This window comes from Staurois parvus, unplaced genomic scaffold (genome assembly GCF_062004578.1).
Source record: "Staurois parvus isolate SC_StPar_1 unplaced genomic scaffold, SC_StPar_1.0 ptg000147l, whole genome shotgun sequence".
Taxonomy (NCBI): domain Eukaryota; kingdom Metazoa; phylum Chordata; class Amphibia; order Anura; family Ranidae; genus Staurois; species Staurois parvus.
The window spans coordinates 18,476,539-18,493,979 of record NW_028317943.1 but is presented as its reverse complement, the minus strand read 5'-3'; the positions used below and the strand labels follow the sequence as shown (position 1 = coordinate 18,493,979).

The 17,441-nt window shown below is 36.5% G+C and overlaps 1 protein-coding gene across 1 annotated transcript in view; it reads left to right on the top strand.

Annotated features, from left to right (window-relative positions):
• The window catches only part of TRHDE (thyrotropin releasing hormone degrading enzyme), a 934,547-nt gene that overhangs the window by 434,493 nt on the left and 482,613 nt on the right, over positions 1-17,441 (top strand). The window lies entirely within an intron of this gene.

The following is a 17,441-nucleotide window of genomic DNA, read 5'->3' as shown; positions in this document are numbered from 1 at the left end:
ATGTACCTACGCAGTGAAGGGAAAAAATAATACGTACAAATACTTGTTTTATGCTTTGTTCCCACAAGCTTTTGTGCAAGGGAGGCTCCACTGCACTGGTACATTTAAAAGAAGCAGGTATAGGGTTAAGTATACAATAAGTGAAACAGCATCAAGAGAAGCCCTTCTGGAGCAAATATTTTGGAGTGATGCACCCAAAATGAAACTTTATGGTAACAAATATTATTTTCATATTTAGAAAGGCAATGCATTGGCAAGGCATACTATCTCTACTGTGAAGCATGGAGATTGATCTGTGTTATTTGGGTCTCAGGAAATTTAGTTAAAATTTATGACAAGGCATTGTAAATGCAGAATATTATAAGAAAATATTGGAGGAATATTTTAATTCGTCAGCCCGGAAGCACCGTAAGGGTTGCACTTGGACTATCCAAAATGACAATGATACAAAACATAAGGTCAAGTTGACCCTCCAGTGGTTGTGTCAGGAAAAAGCGAAGGTACTGTAATGGCCATTATTTATTGCCATTATGATAAGGGTACTGTGTGAGTTTGTAGCGGTGCATTATAAACTGGCAAGTGATAGAGTGGCATGTGGAGATAAGTGTTCACATAGGATTTCTATCAACAGGGGTTTTTGCATTGAAGTCTATGGAAGGCGTTTTCCAATTGAAGTCGATGGTAGGCGGTTTCCTATTGAAGTCTATGGGAGGCATTTTCCCATTGAAGTCTATGGGGCTTGATTTCTCATTGAAGTCTATGGAGTGCGATTTCCCATTCAAGTCAATGGAGCTCAATTTCACATCGAAGTCTATGGGGCGCAATTTCCCATTGAAGTCTATGGGGTGCAATTTCCCATTGAAGTCGATAGGGCACAATTTCCCATTGAGGTCTATAGGGCACGATTTCCCATTAAAGTCTTTGGGGCATGATTTTCCATTGAAGTCTATGGGGTACAATGTTCCATTGAAGTCTATGGGGCACAGTTTCCTAATGAAGTCTGTGGGCTGTGATTTCCAATTGATGTCTATGGGGCTTTTCCCCATAAAAGTCTATGGGGTACAATGTTCCATTGAAGTCTATGGGGCACAGTTTCCTATTGAAGTCCATGGGGTGTGATTTGCCATTGAAGTCTATAGGACACGATTTCCTGTTGAAGTTTATGGGGCGCGTTTTCCCATTGAAGTCAAAAGGAGGCAGTGTGTGAGCCCAGATGACAGGATGCAATTTCTAGTCACCATGGCAACCTGGTGCCTGAGATTTGTCGAGCCCTGTGTGTATGTATATATATATATATATATATATATATATATATATATATATACATATTGTGGGGTTAGCTCAGGTGGGGGATCTCCTTCCCTGGGACAAAGGTAGACCGCACAGCAGGCTTTCGTCAAAATCTGACTGGATGTCAGTTTTATTAAAAAGGTTTGCAAGAAATATCAAAATAAACAAAACATCAAAATAAACCCTTGCCATCCAGGCACTAACTAAACGGCAGATGATTCCTCTCTCAGAGGTGAAGGGCTTCTCCCTGTCACCAAAACAAAGTAACAGCAAACCTTTTCTTGCAGGTATAGTCCATACACACAGCTCTCTCAGAACACCTCTCTGAGTCCCAGGCCACGAGCAACTCCTTGCTCCAGCCCTGCCTTATTTATACCACCTGTTGGTGGTCATCAGTGGAGCCCAAACTCTGGTCCGGACCCACCTGCTTAACTGTGGCCCCGAAAACCCGGAGTGGACTCCACCTAAACGGTCAGGTATGAGCATATGCGAGGTGACACATAGCGTCCCTCTATCACCTCGCCGTTCATCCTGTCACAATATATATATATACATATATAAACCCGTATGATTGGGGGGTAGATTTTGGGTGGACAATCTTCAACAAAAAATTAAACTGGTACTTTTTAAGAAGACTGTTGGGGAGTCCCATGTTTCTTTATTCTGAAAATGTACAGAATGGCTATAAGATTAAACCAATGGACTCCTGTAGTTTACAATTTGTCCGTATATGTTATAGGGGAAAAACAAGCTAGAAATAAAAACAAGCCAATCTTAACTCTTTGGATTTTTTTCCAAAATAGATAGTGGTGGCCAACAATATGAGTGATTATAAATGCTGATTAGAGTCCTTCCTTTATTATTTTAATCTATAATCAGTAGTATTCATCAGTGTAATGAAGATCAAGAAAATTAATCTGATTGCTATAGATGGGGAGTTTGTGTTTTGCCAACCTCAACAGTATTAAAGCGGTAACTCTGATAAAATAAACTGAATTTACTATGTTGTTGTGTTTAACCAAAATTAAACTAATTTAATTCAATTAGGTAAAATTCAGATTCATTCAATTTATTTTTAATAATTGCTACTATAGTTACCTGAAATCTATCTTTCTGTGGACTGTCTTTAATCACTTGCCCTCCTGAGGATTTACCACCCTTCCTGACCAGACCATTTTTTGCGTTATGGTGCGGTACTTTAACTGACAATTGCGCGGTCATGCAGCGCTGCCCCCAAATGAAATTTACATCCTTTTTTTCCCCACAAATTGACTTATTTTGCTATTAAACATGTCCAGTAAAAAAAATGTAAAAATCTAATTTTGTCACAAAGTTATGCCAAAATATATTCTGCTACACATCTTTGCTAAAAAAAAATCCTAATACGTATAAATTAGTTGGTTTACGTGAAAGTTATAGTGTTTACAAATGGCTCTATATATACTGGAATTTTTTTTTTTACTAGTAATGGTGGCGATCAGCGACTTATAGTGGGATTGCGGCGGGCATTCTGACATTGAGGGGAACTGACTTGCTGTCACTGACATCCCCAGTGACACCAATAGAGTGATCAGTGCTACAATGAAACACTGACACTGTACTAATGGCGTTGGGCAGGGAGGGGTTAACAAGAGGGGCGATCAAAAGGGTTAACTGTGTGCTGGGTGTGTTCTACTATGGGGCCATGTGTTTGTGCTTCGCTGTAAGCACATTGCATTGTATGGCTGTGCTCTGCACAGCCACACAAAGCAGTGTGCATGAGCTGGCAAGGAGGAGAACTGTTTTGTTTACAAACAATTCTCCTCCCCGTCGGAGATCCTCAGCAACCACTGGGCACCGGCGAGTAATAACCAGCTGGGACCTGGTGATTGACAACTGCGGCCGCGAATATGTCTTACTTACCACTACTGAAGTCGCTCCAACTTTAGAAAAGGTTCCTGTACTACTTCAAGGCGACTTCTATCCAACTTGTGCCCATAGACTTTAATGGATGTCGACTCTAAGTCGGATCTTCATCTATATTGATGTGATTTGGATCTGACATTACAGGAAGATTACCCAGGCAAAGTCACATGGCATGAAAGTCATGCATCAAGTCGCATCAATGTCATACTCAAGTCACCAGTAAATCACCAGGAAGTTTATTGAAAAAGTCACACCGTAAGTCACGGAACTTTCAGGTCGCAGTAGTGTGAACCGAGCCTAAGAGCTGTAAAAATGTAAAATAGACTCCCTCAAGAACTTTTGTGCAGCTCAGCAGGTTGTTTTAAAAGAAAGCAAAATGCTGGATGCATTCTTAAATGCATTCCTAAAAACACAATATATACCTGGATATTAACAATTATAGGTAATAACACCAGCTATTTCTGATCCAGGGAATATCTGATTGCATTCTGGGGTCAGGAATGAAAGTATTTCCTTGCTGGAGCAAATTGGACTTTGCTTTATAGTTTTTTTTTGTGCCTTCCTTTGGATTATCATTGGGTATAGGACTTGTATATGGATGTTTTCTATTTATTCTGTTTTTGCTGGTTGAACTAGATGGACTTTTTTTTCAGCCTGCAACTTTGAAAACCTGTCCAGGTGATAACTGTAGCTTCCTCCATAAAGACAGTGGAGTGAGTGAGTGTAGCCAACAAGGGGCGGTGTTATTTGCAGGATCAATGTGAAAATAAAGGAAAAAGCATGCAAAAGGAAACTAATGCAGTTTACATCACCTAATGTCTGGTAAACTGTAAAATGTTACTTTTTTGTTTTGTGTAGATATTTTTTAATCCCTACATTTCAGAAATTAGAATAGCGGAATGAAATAAGGCTCTATTACATATTTTAATGCTGTCTTTCAAAGATGCTTCAGACAGTGGCAGGAATGAAGTAGAGGATTTGGCAGACATTTTCGTAAACAGAGAGCACAGATGGGACCTTGCTTGTATATTGATGTTTATTTATAGACAAATGATCTAAAACTTCTAGAATATGACATCTCAAATGTCATATGTATTATAAGTGCAAACCGTATTGTCTCAAAATTATACACCATGTAATGTCAATTGTATTTATTATTTGAATGAATCAATAGCACTTTATTTGCAGCCCTAATATTTTCCCTCATATAAAGGGTTGAATAAAATTTTTATATTTACCATCACCAGTATATAATATTTTTTGTAATGCTTAGTAGAAAAATACTTTGCAAATTAGCATCAAACTCTTCAAGAAAACCTTTTTTACAACTATAAATGGTAAGAGACTATTTAACAAATGCTTACAACTTTAGTAAAATTTTACTATTTGGTTTGTTTCAATCATGCAGAGTTACATCTGTCTCCTGAGATTGCTTACTCACTTGTTATTCCAACATAAGATCAGTTGATAGTATAATAATCACTATCCTGCTGTTTACAAATAAGAATTCTGTTCACTTGAGCTGCCCAAAATTTCAGGTAAATTAAATCTGAATTGTGATGTTTCCTATGAAAAAATAATTTACTTGCGAGCCCTCAAGTGTAATTTCCATATGACCTACATAAGGCCAGAAAGCTCACAAGCAACATATTATTTGATCTTAATTTTGATTCTTTTACATATGCAGCTACACAGCTGCATTTAATGAATACGCAAAAACCTCATGCGGTTCCTTGATGTTTTGTCTGATTTTCTGCATACAGATACAAATCCCCTCCATGGCTTCACAATTGGCTTTGCTTTTTTGGATGTTTACACAGATGTTTTAAGATCCATAACCAACAACCCCGTTGGATAATTCACAGTGTGTTGGAGAAGTTCACTTGCTTAAGTTTTTGTTTTTATTTCATTAGAGTCCCTCTTCATCCAGTCTTTCCTACCAGAAACTACTGAGAACAGTTAAATATTTCCACTGTATTAAGAGTTATCATTTCTGTTTGTTATTTTTGCTATCTGAACATTTGGGCCAAGCACACAAAACTAAGTTGTTTTAAATTTAAATTTTGGATTATTTTTTTCACTTTATTATAAGCATACAGAAGATATACTTTAAAAGCTAAGTTCACATTTAACATAAATAATAAATGCATGTTTTTCAGGGATAAAAAATGTGCATCTATTATTTTTTTCACAGGAGCCTGCATAGCATCACACTCACAATCGGGATCTAAGGGTCCACTGTCAGGCTCCTGCAGACTCTGGACTTTCAGTTGGAGAGCTAGAGGATATGTCAATGAAATACAAGTGTGCTGATTACCGCACTTACATTCTGTTGGGAACTACAAGCCCATGTGCCACAGTGGCAGATCTCTGTGAATGAGCGGAGCCATGCATTTCAAAGTAACAGCTGCTGCAGGGGAGAAGAATGATCACAAGATCACATGAAAAAAACCTTATTTGCCCTCCTCAAAAAAAAAAATAAAAAAAAAAAAATATATATATATATATATATATATATATATATGATTTGCAGATGTGAAAAGACATTTACACGTTGAAAGCAGAAGTGATGTAACATACTTCCACTGTGTGATGAGACACCTAGCTAACAGGTGGGAAGCCTCACTTTTGTCATTTTTGCATGTGCTGCTTGTAAAACGGAGTCATGTCAGAGCTCACCGAGCTTCAAAAAGGGCAAATTGCTGGTCCCTTTGTGACTGAAGTTGCCAATTTATTTGCTGTGTCGCGAGGTACAGTATCCAAGGTTATGATGGCATATACAGTTTCCAGGAAAACGTCTGATATGTATAAGTGCGGTCCACATGGTCAACTGACCAAAAGAAACAAAAGAATATTGTGCAGAATTGTGACCTGGAATAAGAAAACAACTAATGCAAAAGTGTTCGCAGGCACCAACAATTTGCCCTCTTAGAAGCTCAGTAAGCTCTGACATAACTCCATATTGCTGGCAACGCATGCAGTGGATGACGAAAGTGAGCCTTCCCACCTGTTAACTAGGTGTCTCATCACACAGCAGAAGTAAAAGGATGTTATATCAATTCCACTCCCAACACAAAACATGCCAGCACTTTCACACCTGCAAATCATGTAGTGTTTCCATTATTTGTCTAACCCCTCTGTGTGTGTGTGTGTGTATATATATATATATATATATATATATATATATATATATATATATACACACACACACGGTATACATTATGTATTATTTTGTTATTATAAGTAATTGCAAAATTGCTACCAATAAACAGGTCCGTAGCAGAAATGTGTGAGAGCTGGTTAAACATTAGCAAAAGAAGCTTCATTTTTTACTTAGCCACGAACCTACAAAAATGCTCAATTATTCATATTTTTACTCTTGTGAAAAAATTGTTACATAATGAGTTTATGTGAAATCTCCATCCACAGAGGTACCTAATATTGTAATTAAAAATATATTTTAGTTAGATGTAAATATATTTAAAACATTGAGTGTGTTTCAGCATCAAATGAGTCCTAGATTCCCCAATACTGTAAATAGTTTTCTACTTCCATTGTCTTTCCTTATCACATCTCACATAGGTTGTAAACAGTTGTAAATGAGAAAGGCCAGAAAAAATTAGATTCTCCCAAATCTCTCATAGACTTCATTGGGGTTCACAAACTACCTACTGGATTGTTGAACGTGCAGCAAATTGAACTTTACCTGGTTTGAACATTCTCAATTAGGACATTTAATAAGTACAGTTCTGGTACAGTTAGTGCTTGGTAATATTTACAAAGTGTTAAACTATGGTACCAGTTGAAGCAGAGTAGAAGATCTGGAGGCATTATCATTTCCATCTAAGGCCAGACTTCTCCCCTAACATACTTATTGATCCTGCCACAAATGCACTTTCTTTTTCAGCAATCAACACTCAAACATCACAACTTACATTTCTACCATTGATGTCCTCCTCCCAGATGCAAACCTTTGCTGGGCTGCAGGGGACATGCAGTCAGAAGCATTATTGGCACATTATAGTCTAATTGCTATTTATTGCTCTCCCTGTGTTTCATTGTCAATGCATCTTGAAAGCAAAATAAGTAAAATTGTTGTGTCAATATCTAAGCTAAGGCATACTTGCTGATGTTATACACCAATTATTCAAGCAGCTGCCATGCCATCACAGAAAAGTGGCATGTACACACAAGCTGAAAAGCATATGCCAAAATGCAAATGCCAGAAGCCAACTGAAAATCACTGCAGCATTTTGGTTTCAGTTTTTATAATATAAAAAGGCAGCACTTTCCTGTTGGTAAGCATAGCAGCTATACTGCTTTAAAAACTACTTTTCCTAATCTAAAAAGTGCAGTCTGAAGGTTTATATCTACTTTAATGTTATAGCAGGCCTAAACTACATACTGTATATCCCAGCATCTATTTCTTAAAACTTGGCAGTTTTAAGTGCTTAATAACATGGCAGATTAAAACCATTTGCAATCAGAAATTACTTTTTGTGACATCCAATCAATACTTGGAAAGAATCCCAAACCAGTTCCTTGAAGTAATTTAATACAACTTAAAGATCTGTCTTATTTTTTAGCAGTATAGACAAACATCATTTAGGGATATTATATGCTATTGTTTATAGCTGAATTTATACTATGTTGTTACCATATTTGTCTGAATATTATATCTTAATTTGTCTAAGGGCCTGTGTTGAAGGATTCAGTTTGTAAATGCAGCGTGCTAGCAATTGAAAGTTGTAAACGGCAAGTGCTGGGATAAAAGTGTTATTAATTGTATAGTTTACTGGGGAATGTAAACTTAAAGTGGAGTTCCACCCAAACGTGGAAGCTCTTCTTATCAGCCTCCCCCCCCCCTCTGTTGTCACATTTAGCACCTTTTGGAGGGGAGTGGGTACCTGGTTTTGACAGGTTCCCGCTCCTGTTTCTGGTTCAGTTCACTACGGCAAACTGAGCTGGAAGTTTGGCCCCTTCCTTTCCCCCGCAGCCCTCTGGGACATTTCACAGTCCCCAGAGGACTACGGCCCATTCACAAAGTGCAGCTCGATTCACACATGCGCAGTAGGAAACCAGCTGTAGAGCTGCAAGGCTTCACTGCTGGTTTGCCTTAGTCAAGACAGCGGCACCAGCACCCAACAGCCGATTGAAGTATCGGCTCAAGGTTAGGATACTGCTGGATCACTGGCCAGGTAAGTGCCCTAATAAAACCAGTCAGCAGCTACAGTATTTGTAGCTGCTGACTTTTAATTTTTGGGAGGGGGGCTGGAACTTATCTTTAATTTAAATTTAGCTTAATTTAAGTTAATCTAAAATAAACCCCCCAGATTTTAATACTATTTTCCGATTGGTTCCTTTTAAGTGAATGCTATTTATCAAATATCAAAAAAAAGATTTCCCCCCTTCCTTTAACCTGATACTTCTTTTAAAGGACATAGTATAATACTATAGTCATTGGTATCTGTGACAAATACTGAAATTCATTAAATAATTGAACACCAAACCCAAAATCCTTGAAGTGACATTCAATCAAAACATAATTAACCCATTTTGCTAAATTTGTAGGAGACAAAAAATCAATTAACCTGAAGGATACATTTTCACTGTTAGCAGTTAAATTATTTATAACATCAATTTACTATGTTTATTTCTGCTGGTTTAAGTACCGTGCACAGGGTATCTGCTACATAGATTAAAAATGTTAAAAAAAAAAACCATAAATAATATTCTTCCAAATGTATATATTAAGAAAACAACTGAGGACAGCTAATAATCCTACTATCTGAGAAATCATGGCAAAATTGAGAATATATAGTAAATGTGCAATGTATAATATAGTTAAATATGTATAAATGTATGTTGCAATGTAAGATTGTATAGCAAACACAGATTCTAAACACTTTTCTTGTGTTGTAAATAGTTCCAACATGTCTGCCCTTTTTAAAGATAGCTCTATTCCCTTCATGGTGACTTATGATATGGTATAGATCCAAGACAGTAAAACTGAACATACTTTACAGCTTTACTGTCTGGGATGTCGGAGCTCCTGAAGTCATACTCAGCCCTGGAATCAGATGATGGCAAATTTTATATGTGGATTCTCACACAAGTATTTTATTTGATGATAAGTTTCCTCTAAACTACATGTTAGGAAATAACTTGCTGTCTGCATATCCACTTTGGCAGTCACTTGGTTTCTTGGTTTCATAAGCTCAGCAGCTTACTTGGTTTCATAAGCTCAGGTTTCCTCTGATGCATTTTCTGGGCTTCACTTCCTTCCACACTACAGATTTCTCTCTGGCACACTTGCATCAGCTTCCCAGCTGCAGGTTGTATCCATGCATGCCAGTGAAGTAACAACCTTGTTTGTAAGGGACATTTGCACCACTTTCAAGTTGTGTGCCATAAAATTAGTTAGCTCATGTGTACCTGACCAAACCTTGCATTTCAAGATGCTAGTTGCCACCAGCAATGGCATATTAAGGACATGGAGAACCTGCTGAATAATTTCAAGTAAATTGTTTCACTCTCAACATCATTATGTTGCAAAATGTTATTTTGATTTGGATTGAAGTTAGTTGTTGAGTGTTTAATGAGTATGCGCTTGTCCCTTGCTCTAGTTCTAGCACTCAGGTCTGGCTACCATTGGTAAGCTACAATCTCGCTCTTACCTCTTCTACATTTTAAATATAAAACTACTCCTCTAGGAAATCAACCCTAAAGTCACAATTTCAGATGTATCATCTCTTTGACAAATACAAACAAGACATCCTGTCTGATAGCTCAATAGGTGTGGAATAGAAAAAAACGTTTTACTTCATGTAGTAACAAAAATTGGGAACAGCAGCCTTGGTGGTATTTTCTAGTAAACAACGCCAAATAGTTTTTTTTTTTTTTAGATTGTTTTAAAGTTTAGTAGGTACAGTGTATGTGCCTTTAAAAATTTTAATGGTACAGCAGGGGCGGACTGAACATTCGAGCACTCGGGCACTGCCCGAGGTCAGTAGAGGGCCCCATGAGATGCCCCTGGTACCTTTTCATTGGCTTTTTCATGATCTTTTTTGGGTGTGGGTGAGGACACAGGGGCCCCATGATCCCCTATTGCCAAGGGGCCCCATGAGTTGTCAGTCCACCCCTGTGGTACAGAAGCACATGTAGTGGGATGGTAGGCTTTCAATGGCATCGGACATTTAAAAGAAAGGAAGCAGAATGAGAAGTCTGGCTTGAGAGATTGAATTTTAATTATACCTAAATGTAAAGGAGTGCTTTATAATGCATAATTCAGAATTTCAAAAAGTATTGGCTGGCATAAAACACTGCAAGCTTTGCCCATAGCTTACAATTTTAAAGTAAAGCAGATCAGTTTCATTCTTGTTAAATTTGGCATGTCAGTTTGCTCATATCTACACTTTACAAAGTGTTTATAAAAATTTAATTTGGCATTGAACAGCATTTATCATTGTCTTGTATGAAAACCTAGAATGCAGAATGCCTTACTGGCATATTTTTCTTTCTTTAGACATAACAAAACCACTTTTACTTCCAGATGTAAAAAAAAAACACAAAGCAATTATAGCATCTTTGCTTTATTACCACTATAAATATAGGTGTGCAAGAGTCCAACATATTGGAAATTAGGATTGTGCAATACTTAATAATTTAAATAGCAAAAATCATGACTGTTTGGGGAAGCCAAGACTCTTGGGAGATTGGCTGAAAGGTCACAGAACTCTGTCTTGTTGTCCAAATTAATTATTGAGCCCTTGCTGTAACCTGTTGTTTACGTAATGGACCTTTGAACATTAAACAGCTTTTCTTCAATGTGCTGTATCAGAGTCAATAGTGACCAATGTTTTACAAATTAGAGAGATAAATAAAACATAGGATGACATTTAGTAACAAAGAGAAATTATAAAGTCAGATTTTAAAATTTAATACAAATGAAGACACCTGTGTTCAACTACCTCAGCCTCGCAGTTCTTAAAAGCTCATTTATTGGTAGTCAAAGCCAAACCATGGTATTACTTATTCAAGAAATCTCTATCTGTATTATTATTTCTTTAAATAATTACTTAAGTCAATGCGTACAGATGTAGAAGTGCAGGAAGTGTGTAAAATGAATGTTCTACCTCTAATAAAAACTCAGAGAAAGCTGGCATGGTTTGAATATGTTAGTGCTGGCTGGTTATTAAGAGACTGCCTTTTCTAATGATTTACATGTACATTTTGTGCATATGAGTTAACTAGCATTGTTATTTTACATTTTTTTTTTAATTTTAACTTAAAAAAAAAAAGAAAAGTAACACTTAAAACACACATAAAATTATATATTAACATAAAAAATACAACAAAGAATAAGGAAACAACATGAATGAATGTTGGTATTTCCAGGTGCATGCGGAAATCTCTTTATGAAAAATATTTTTATGTGTCTTTTTATGTTTATTTAATAATTGACTTGATAAGCCAAAAAAGTATAGTAAACTATGGTATATATTACATTTAGTAAGCATTATCTTTTGATATAACAGTAAAAGTAACAAGAAATTTGGGTGAAAATGTTTTACACAACAATAAAAAGAAAGAACACGTTTTATAAGCTAATGAAAGCATTAAGAATGCATCAAGCATAAACAGGCTGCTTTTCAATAATTGATTGTTATATAAATGAGGTATTGAATTTTGTGATCATTGGAGAAAAAAAACATCAGAAAATGACTGTTAGGTTTTGAGACTTACATGGAACAACCCCGAATATTAAGTTACCCAGTCTGGGAGATTATAAAATGTAAAAACCTTGTTGCATTTCACTTCTTAGTGTTTCAGGAAAACAGACTTCAGGGAAAGAAAGAACAAAACCTAAGAGAGTACCATCATTCATTGTTAGGGTGAGGTGCTCAGAGACTCATCTTCACCTTGATAAATCCTGGTAAAAGAAAGTTTGTTTCTTAGACCTAGAAAAGGCATTTGAGCCACTTAACACTCAGTACACAAAGTAGTGTATTTACTAAGGACAAGTAGGCTATTCACTTTGCAAGAGATTTTTCACTTTGCAAGGGAAATTTCTCTTAGTGATAAAGGAGATAAAGCTTTGGTTACTTACATCATTCGATCATGTACAAGAAAAAATACTGTTTTCCCTTGCAAGTGTTTGGGTATTCTTACCACATTTACTAAGCTAAGGAACATACCCTTGCATATTGAAAATTCCCTTTCAGTGACCAGACTATTTGCCTTTAGTAAATCAACCCCCCAAAATCTTTAAAAAAAAACCCTCACTATATGAGGAGCTTCAGAACCTAAAGTGAGCTTTCTAGAAATAAACAAATGTATTTGATGTTCTTTTAGGGAGAATTGCTAGAGAAAGTGAGTTTCATGTACTGGTGATTTCCAGGATAGCAGCATAGACAAATTATAAAGAGGAAATAGTTGCTATTTCAAGGCTATATTACACTATACAGATCAATTTTTTATTTGTCCCCATGTATTCTTCCATGTGTGAATTATGGGAATTGTTGCTTGTTCCTATGGAAAGCACCAAATCAGAATCTAATCTTTGAAAGTATCAGGGAAGTAGAACAAAAAGAACAATTGATTAGACAGAACAACATCAACGCCAGACCATTCAGCAAAACACAAATGTGTAAGGCATATTAGAGATAGCACAGCTGTGGTAGAATAGGCAAATAAATAGAATGGCTGAAGATATACTACACAGTATAGCTTGTGAAGCAATATTTGTAAAAGCCTGGCAAATGGAAAGGCATATATTGAAGTGGAAGAATTTTAGAAGCAGTGGATAATTTAGATGGTAACTCAACAAAAATGCTGTTTAGAATTCAGGAGATTTTGCATTATTTTTGTAAACCCCTGACACTAAAAGGTGCAAAAATAAAGGACAAATACACTAAATTAGACATAAAGATTAGCCACTAACGCCCATTCCCATTTGCAATGGATTGATAGGTTATGGAATTTGTCATTCTTCACAAAAATACAGCTAAAACTCCTCTTCCACATTTAGAACAGTGCTCTGGATGGACATGATAGGTCAAGATTCTAGCAATACAGATTCTTTTCTTGAAGCAAAGAACATGGTATTTATATAAAGCAATGTTTGGTTATTCTCCATTAGCCTGACATTCGAGTAGAACCTTTGAGTTTTTGAGTATTTGAAGTGTAGTTTCAGACCAGTTAGCTATTATGACATGGTTACATGCTGTATGAGGTTCTTCTCATGTCTTATGGCATATCTTATCATAGATAATTACCTCTTAACAAAACCTCTGGGAAAAGAAATGCAGCCAGGCCATAGGATTTGTATACTATATAAGTACTTTAAAACTCTTTTTATTGACATAGATGTCAGACATTAATACAGTAAACTTAACACTCAACATAAGCGAGTTGAACAAACATTTCGGTTCACAGACATGAAAGCAAGTGCAAAAGTCTATAGGCATAATTTAATATGACATTCATAATCAAGACTAAAGGTTATTCATCTTCATAGATTCATATGAATCCAAATAAATAAGTTTAACATGCTAATTAAGACTGCGTTTTCCCAGGTTCAAGACCCAACCATATAAATATTATATCTTATATAATTGGTTACAGTGAGGGTGGATAAGCACCAAACATTCCACACTTTGTTCTATTTCTTGGGGCAACCCCTGTGTTCAGAAATAAGCTATTCATATGGCAGTATCTGATTCACCAATTTCATCCATTTGTGCATAGAGTGGGGAGTAGACTAAATCCATTTGAGTGCCATAGCCTTGCGGGCCAGAAATAATGTTTCCCACATAATTTGCATATATAACAGGGTATGACCATATAACATGGGAGAAATCTGCCCATGGACAATCACATGTAGTGCACTTCAGAGCAGGTATTTGGTGCATAGCATTATGTCTGATCAGTGTTAAGTAGGCTTGATGTAAAATATTTAGCTGTATTAACATATTATTAATAGCTGGGGACATGTGTGTGAGAAGAGCATGCTTCTTCCCAGTCCTCATCTGAGAGATCAAGGATAAGTTGTTTCATATTTTAAATGTATAACCAATGGGGTTTTATTCAGCACAGCATACTGCAAATGGGAATACACTTCAGAGATCAGACCTTTAGGCCCTTGAGATTGTAATATTCTTTTCAATGGGTAGGTAGCAAATCTCGTAGTAGCGCCAAACTGTGTATGTAGAGCATGTCTAAACTGTAAATACTTATAGAAGTCAGTATGTTGAAGGTCATATTTTCATTGTAATTCCTCAAAGGAATCCAAAACATTATTTGTTTATACAATATACTGTATCTTCTAATACAGTAATACCCATGAAAACCCTAAAGAAGCTTTCAGTAAGGTGTTTCAAATGTGGAAATATTGGATTTCACCACAGTGGAATTTCCAAGGCAATCTCTCTGGACTCATCTACAGGTGAAACTCGAAAAATTAGAATATCGTGCAAAAGTTCATTTATTTCAGTAATGCAACTTAAAAGGTGAAACTAATATATGAGATAGACTCATTACATGCAAAGCAAGATAGTTCAAGCCGTGGTTTGTCAAAATTGTGATGATTATGGCTTACAGCTCATGAAAACCCCAAATCCACAATCTCAGAAAATTAGAATATTGTGAAAAGGTGCAATATTCTAGGCTCAAAGTGTCCCACTCTAATCAGCTAATTAGGCCATAACACCTGCAAAGGGTTCCTGAGCCTTTAAATGGTCTTTCCGTCTGGTTCAGTAGGAATCACAATCATGGGAAAGATTGCTGACCTGACAGTTGTGCAGAAAACCATCATTGACACCCTCCATAAGGAGGGAAAGCCTCAAAAGGTAATTGCAAAAGAAGTTGGATGTTCCCAAAGTGCTGTATCAAAGCACATTAATAGAAAGTTATGTGGAAGGGAAAAGTGTGGAAGAAAAAGGTGCACAAGCAGCAGGGATGACCGCAGCCTGGAGAAGATTGTCAGGAAAAGGACATTCAAAAGTGTTAGGGACTTTCACAAGGAGTGGACTGAGGCTGGAGTCAGTGCATCAAGAGCCACCACACACAGACGGATTCTGGACATGGGCTTCAAATGTCGTATTCCTCTTGTCAAGCTGCTCCTGAACAACAAACAGTTGTGCAGAAAGTTGAACAAACATTTCGGTTCACAGACATGCAAAAGTCTACAGGCATAATCTAATATGACATTCATAATCAAGACTAAAGGTTATTCATCTTCATAGATTCGTATGAATCCAAATGGTTTCTCCTAACCATAACTGGTGTCCTCTTCACCAGGGTCTGAAGCTGCACATGGAACAAATGGAAGTCTAAATGGACATCTACTCTCAAGAATTTCTAACACGTCCTGTGAATATAGGTTCATGGTAACAGGTGTCATTGAAATCTTCAGACTGATCATTTTGCAAGGGAAGATACATCTTACAAGGAAAATTTCCCCACAGCTTGGTGAATGAGGTAAAGTATCCAAAAATATGCAAGAAAAAATGCATTTTGTATTATCCTTGCACATAATTCCCCTCTTTTGGAATTTCTGATGGGATTTTTTGCAGTGAATATTCACCACATTCACAACACTCTGGGGAAAATTACAACTTCCCTTGCAAAGTGAGCCTATTTAGCTTTAGTAACTCAACCTAAAGATGTCGTTAACACTCAAGCAATCTACAAATATATGTTGCGCTCCTAAAGAAGCAGTTTTCAAGGTCATCTGCTTTTTGATACCAGATTTATATTTGTTTTTCAGCTGAACAAACCCGGCTAGGAAAGAGGAGTAATCATCTTCCAAAGTAGACATCCATCTATTTGTCTCCCCAACCTGTTTCCGGACATGCTGCATGCCCTGGCTCATAACGCCTATTTCTATAGCCATAGATGGATTTAAATTCAGCTGGTTCAGCAGGGGCTGGCCACATTTTGAACCATCTACAGATTTTGCTGTGTGTGAAAAGTTGATCTAATGATCAACTTCTCACAAATGGGCTTGTTGAAAAAAAAGGCTGCCTATGTAATAACAAAAAATCTAACCAATCTATGTGTTGTAATAAGAATAAACAGATCAGCAGTTGAATTCCCTCAGTCTTCAAAGCTTTTTGAAATTAGAAGGACCAGGAACATCACTGTTCATGTCCTTTGTTGGTCTGGAGGCACTAACCCATTCAGTGAAAAGGTTAGAGTATAGACTGCTGTTAAGTAGGCTAGGATGATGGCTAGTTGAAGCAGTTTGGCTCAAGCCTGGGCCTACGTGACTACTGTAATACTGGCTACAAAGCTTCCATGACAGAGATCTATAATGCATACTGGAAGATGGACACCATGGGGTTGATTTACTAAAGACAAATATATTGTGAGTCTGGAAATGGTTTCTCCTAACCATAACTGGTGTCCTCTTCACCAGGGTCTGAAGCTGCACATGGAACAAATGGAAGTTTAAATGGACATCTACTCTCAAGAATTTCTAACACGTCCTGTGAATATAGGTTCATGGTAACAGGTGTCATTGAAATCTTCAGACTGATCATTTTGCAAGGGAAGATACATCTTACAAGGAAAATTTCCCCACAGCTTGGTGAATGAGGTAAAGTATCCAAAAATATGCAAGAAAAAATGCATTTTGTATTATCCTTGCACATAATTCCCCTCTTTTGGAATTTCTGATGGGATTTTTTGCAGTGAAAATTCACCACATTCACAACACTCTGGGGAAAATTACAACTTCCCTTGCAAAGTGAGCCTATTTAGCTTTAGTAACTCAACCTAAAGATGTCGTTAACACTCAAGCAATCTACAAATATATGTTGCGCTCCTAAATACCTCTCAATAAATAACAATCAAATTATTACCATTAAATCAATTCAAACCATGATACAAACAACCAATAAAAGTGCATAAACACCAAAAAATATTTAAATAGATTGTTTCAACTAATCAATCTCCTCCAAATAAATATCAAAATAATTCCACATGAAATACTCCTCTAAAAAAATTAATCAAGTGCTCATAAATCATCTATTAGTGACATGATGTACTTACTAATACCCTCAATTTCATTTAAATTCATAATACCCTCATTTAATATAATAAAAATTGTAAACCAACTAATAACCCTCAACTAAAACGCATTTAGATGATTCCCCATAAATAAAAATAACCAAATGCTCAAAAATAATTATTTAGTGATTAATATGAATCCAAATATCATCAAAATAATAGTCCCATTGAAT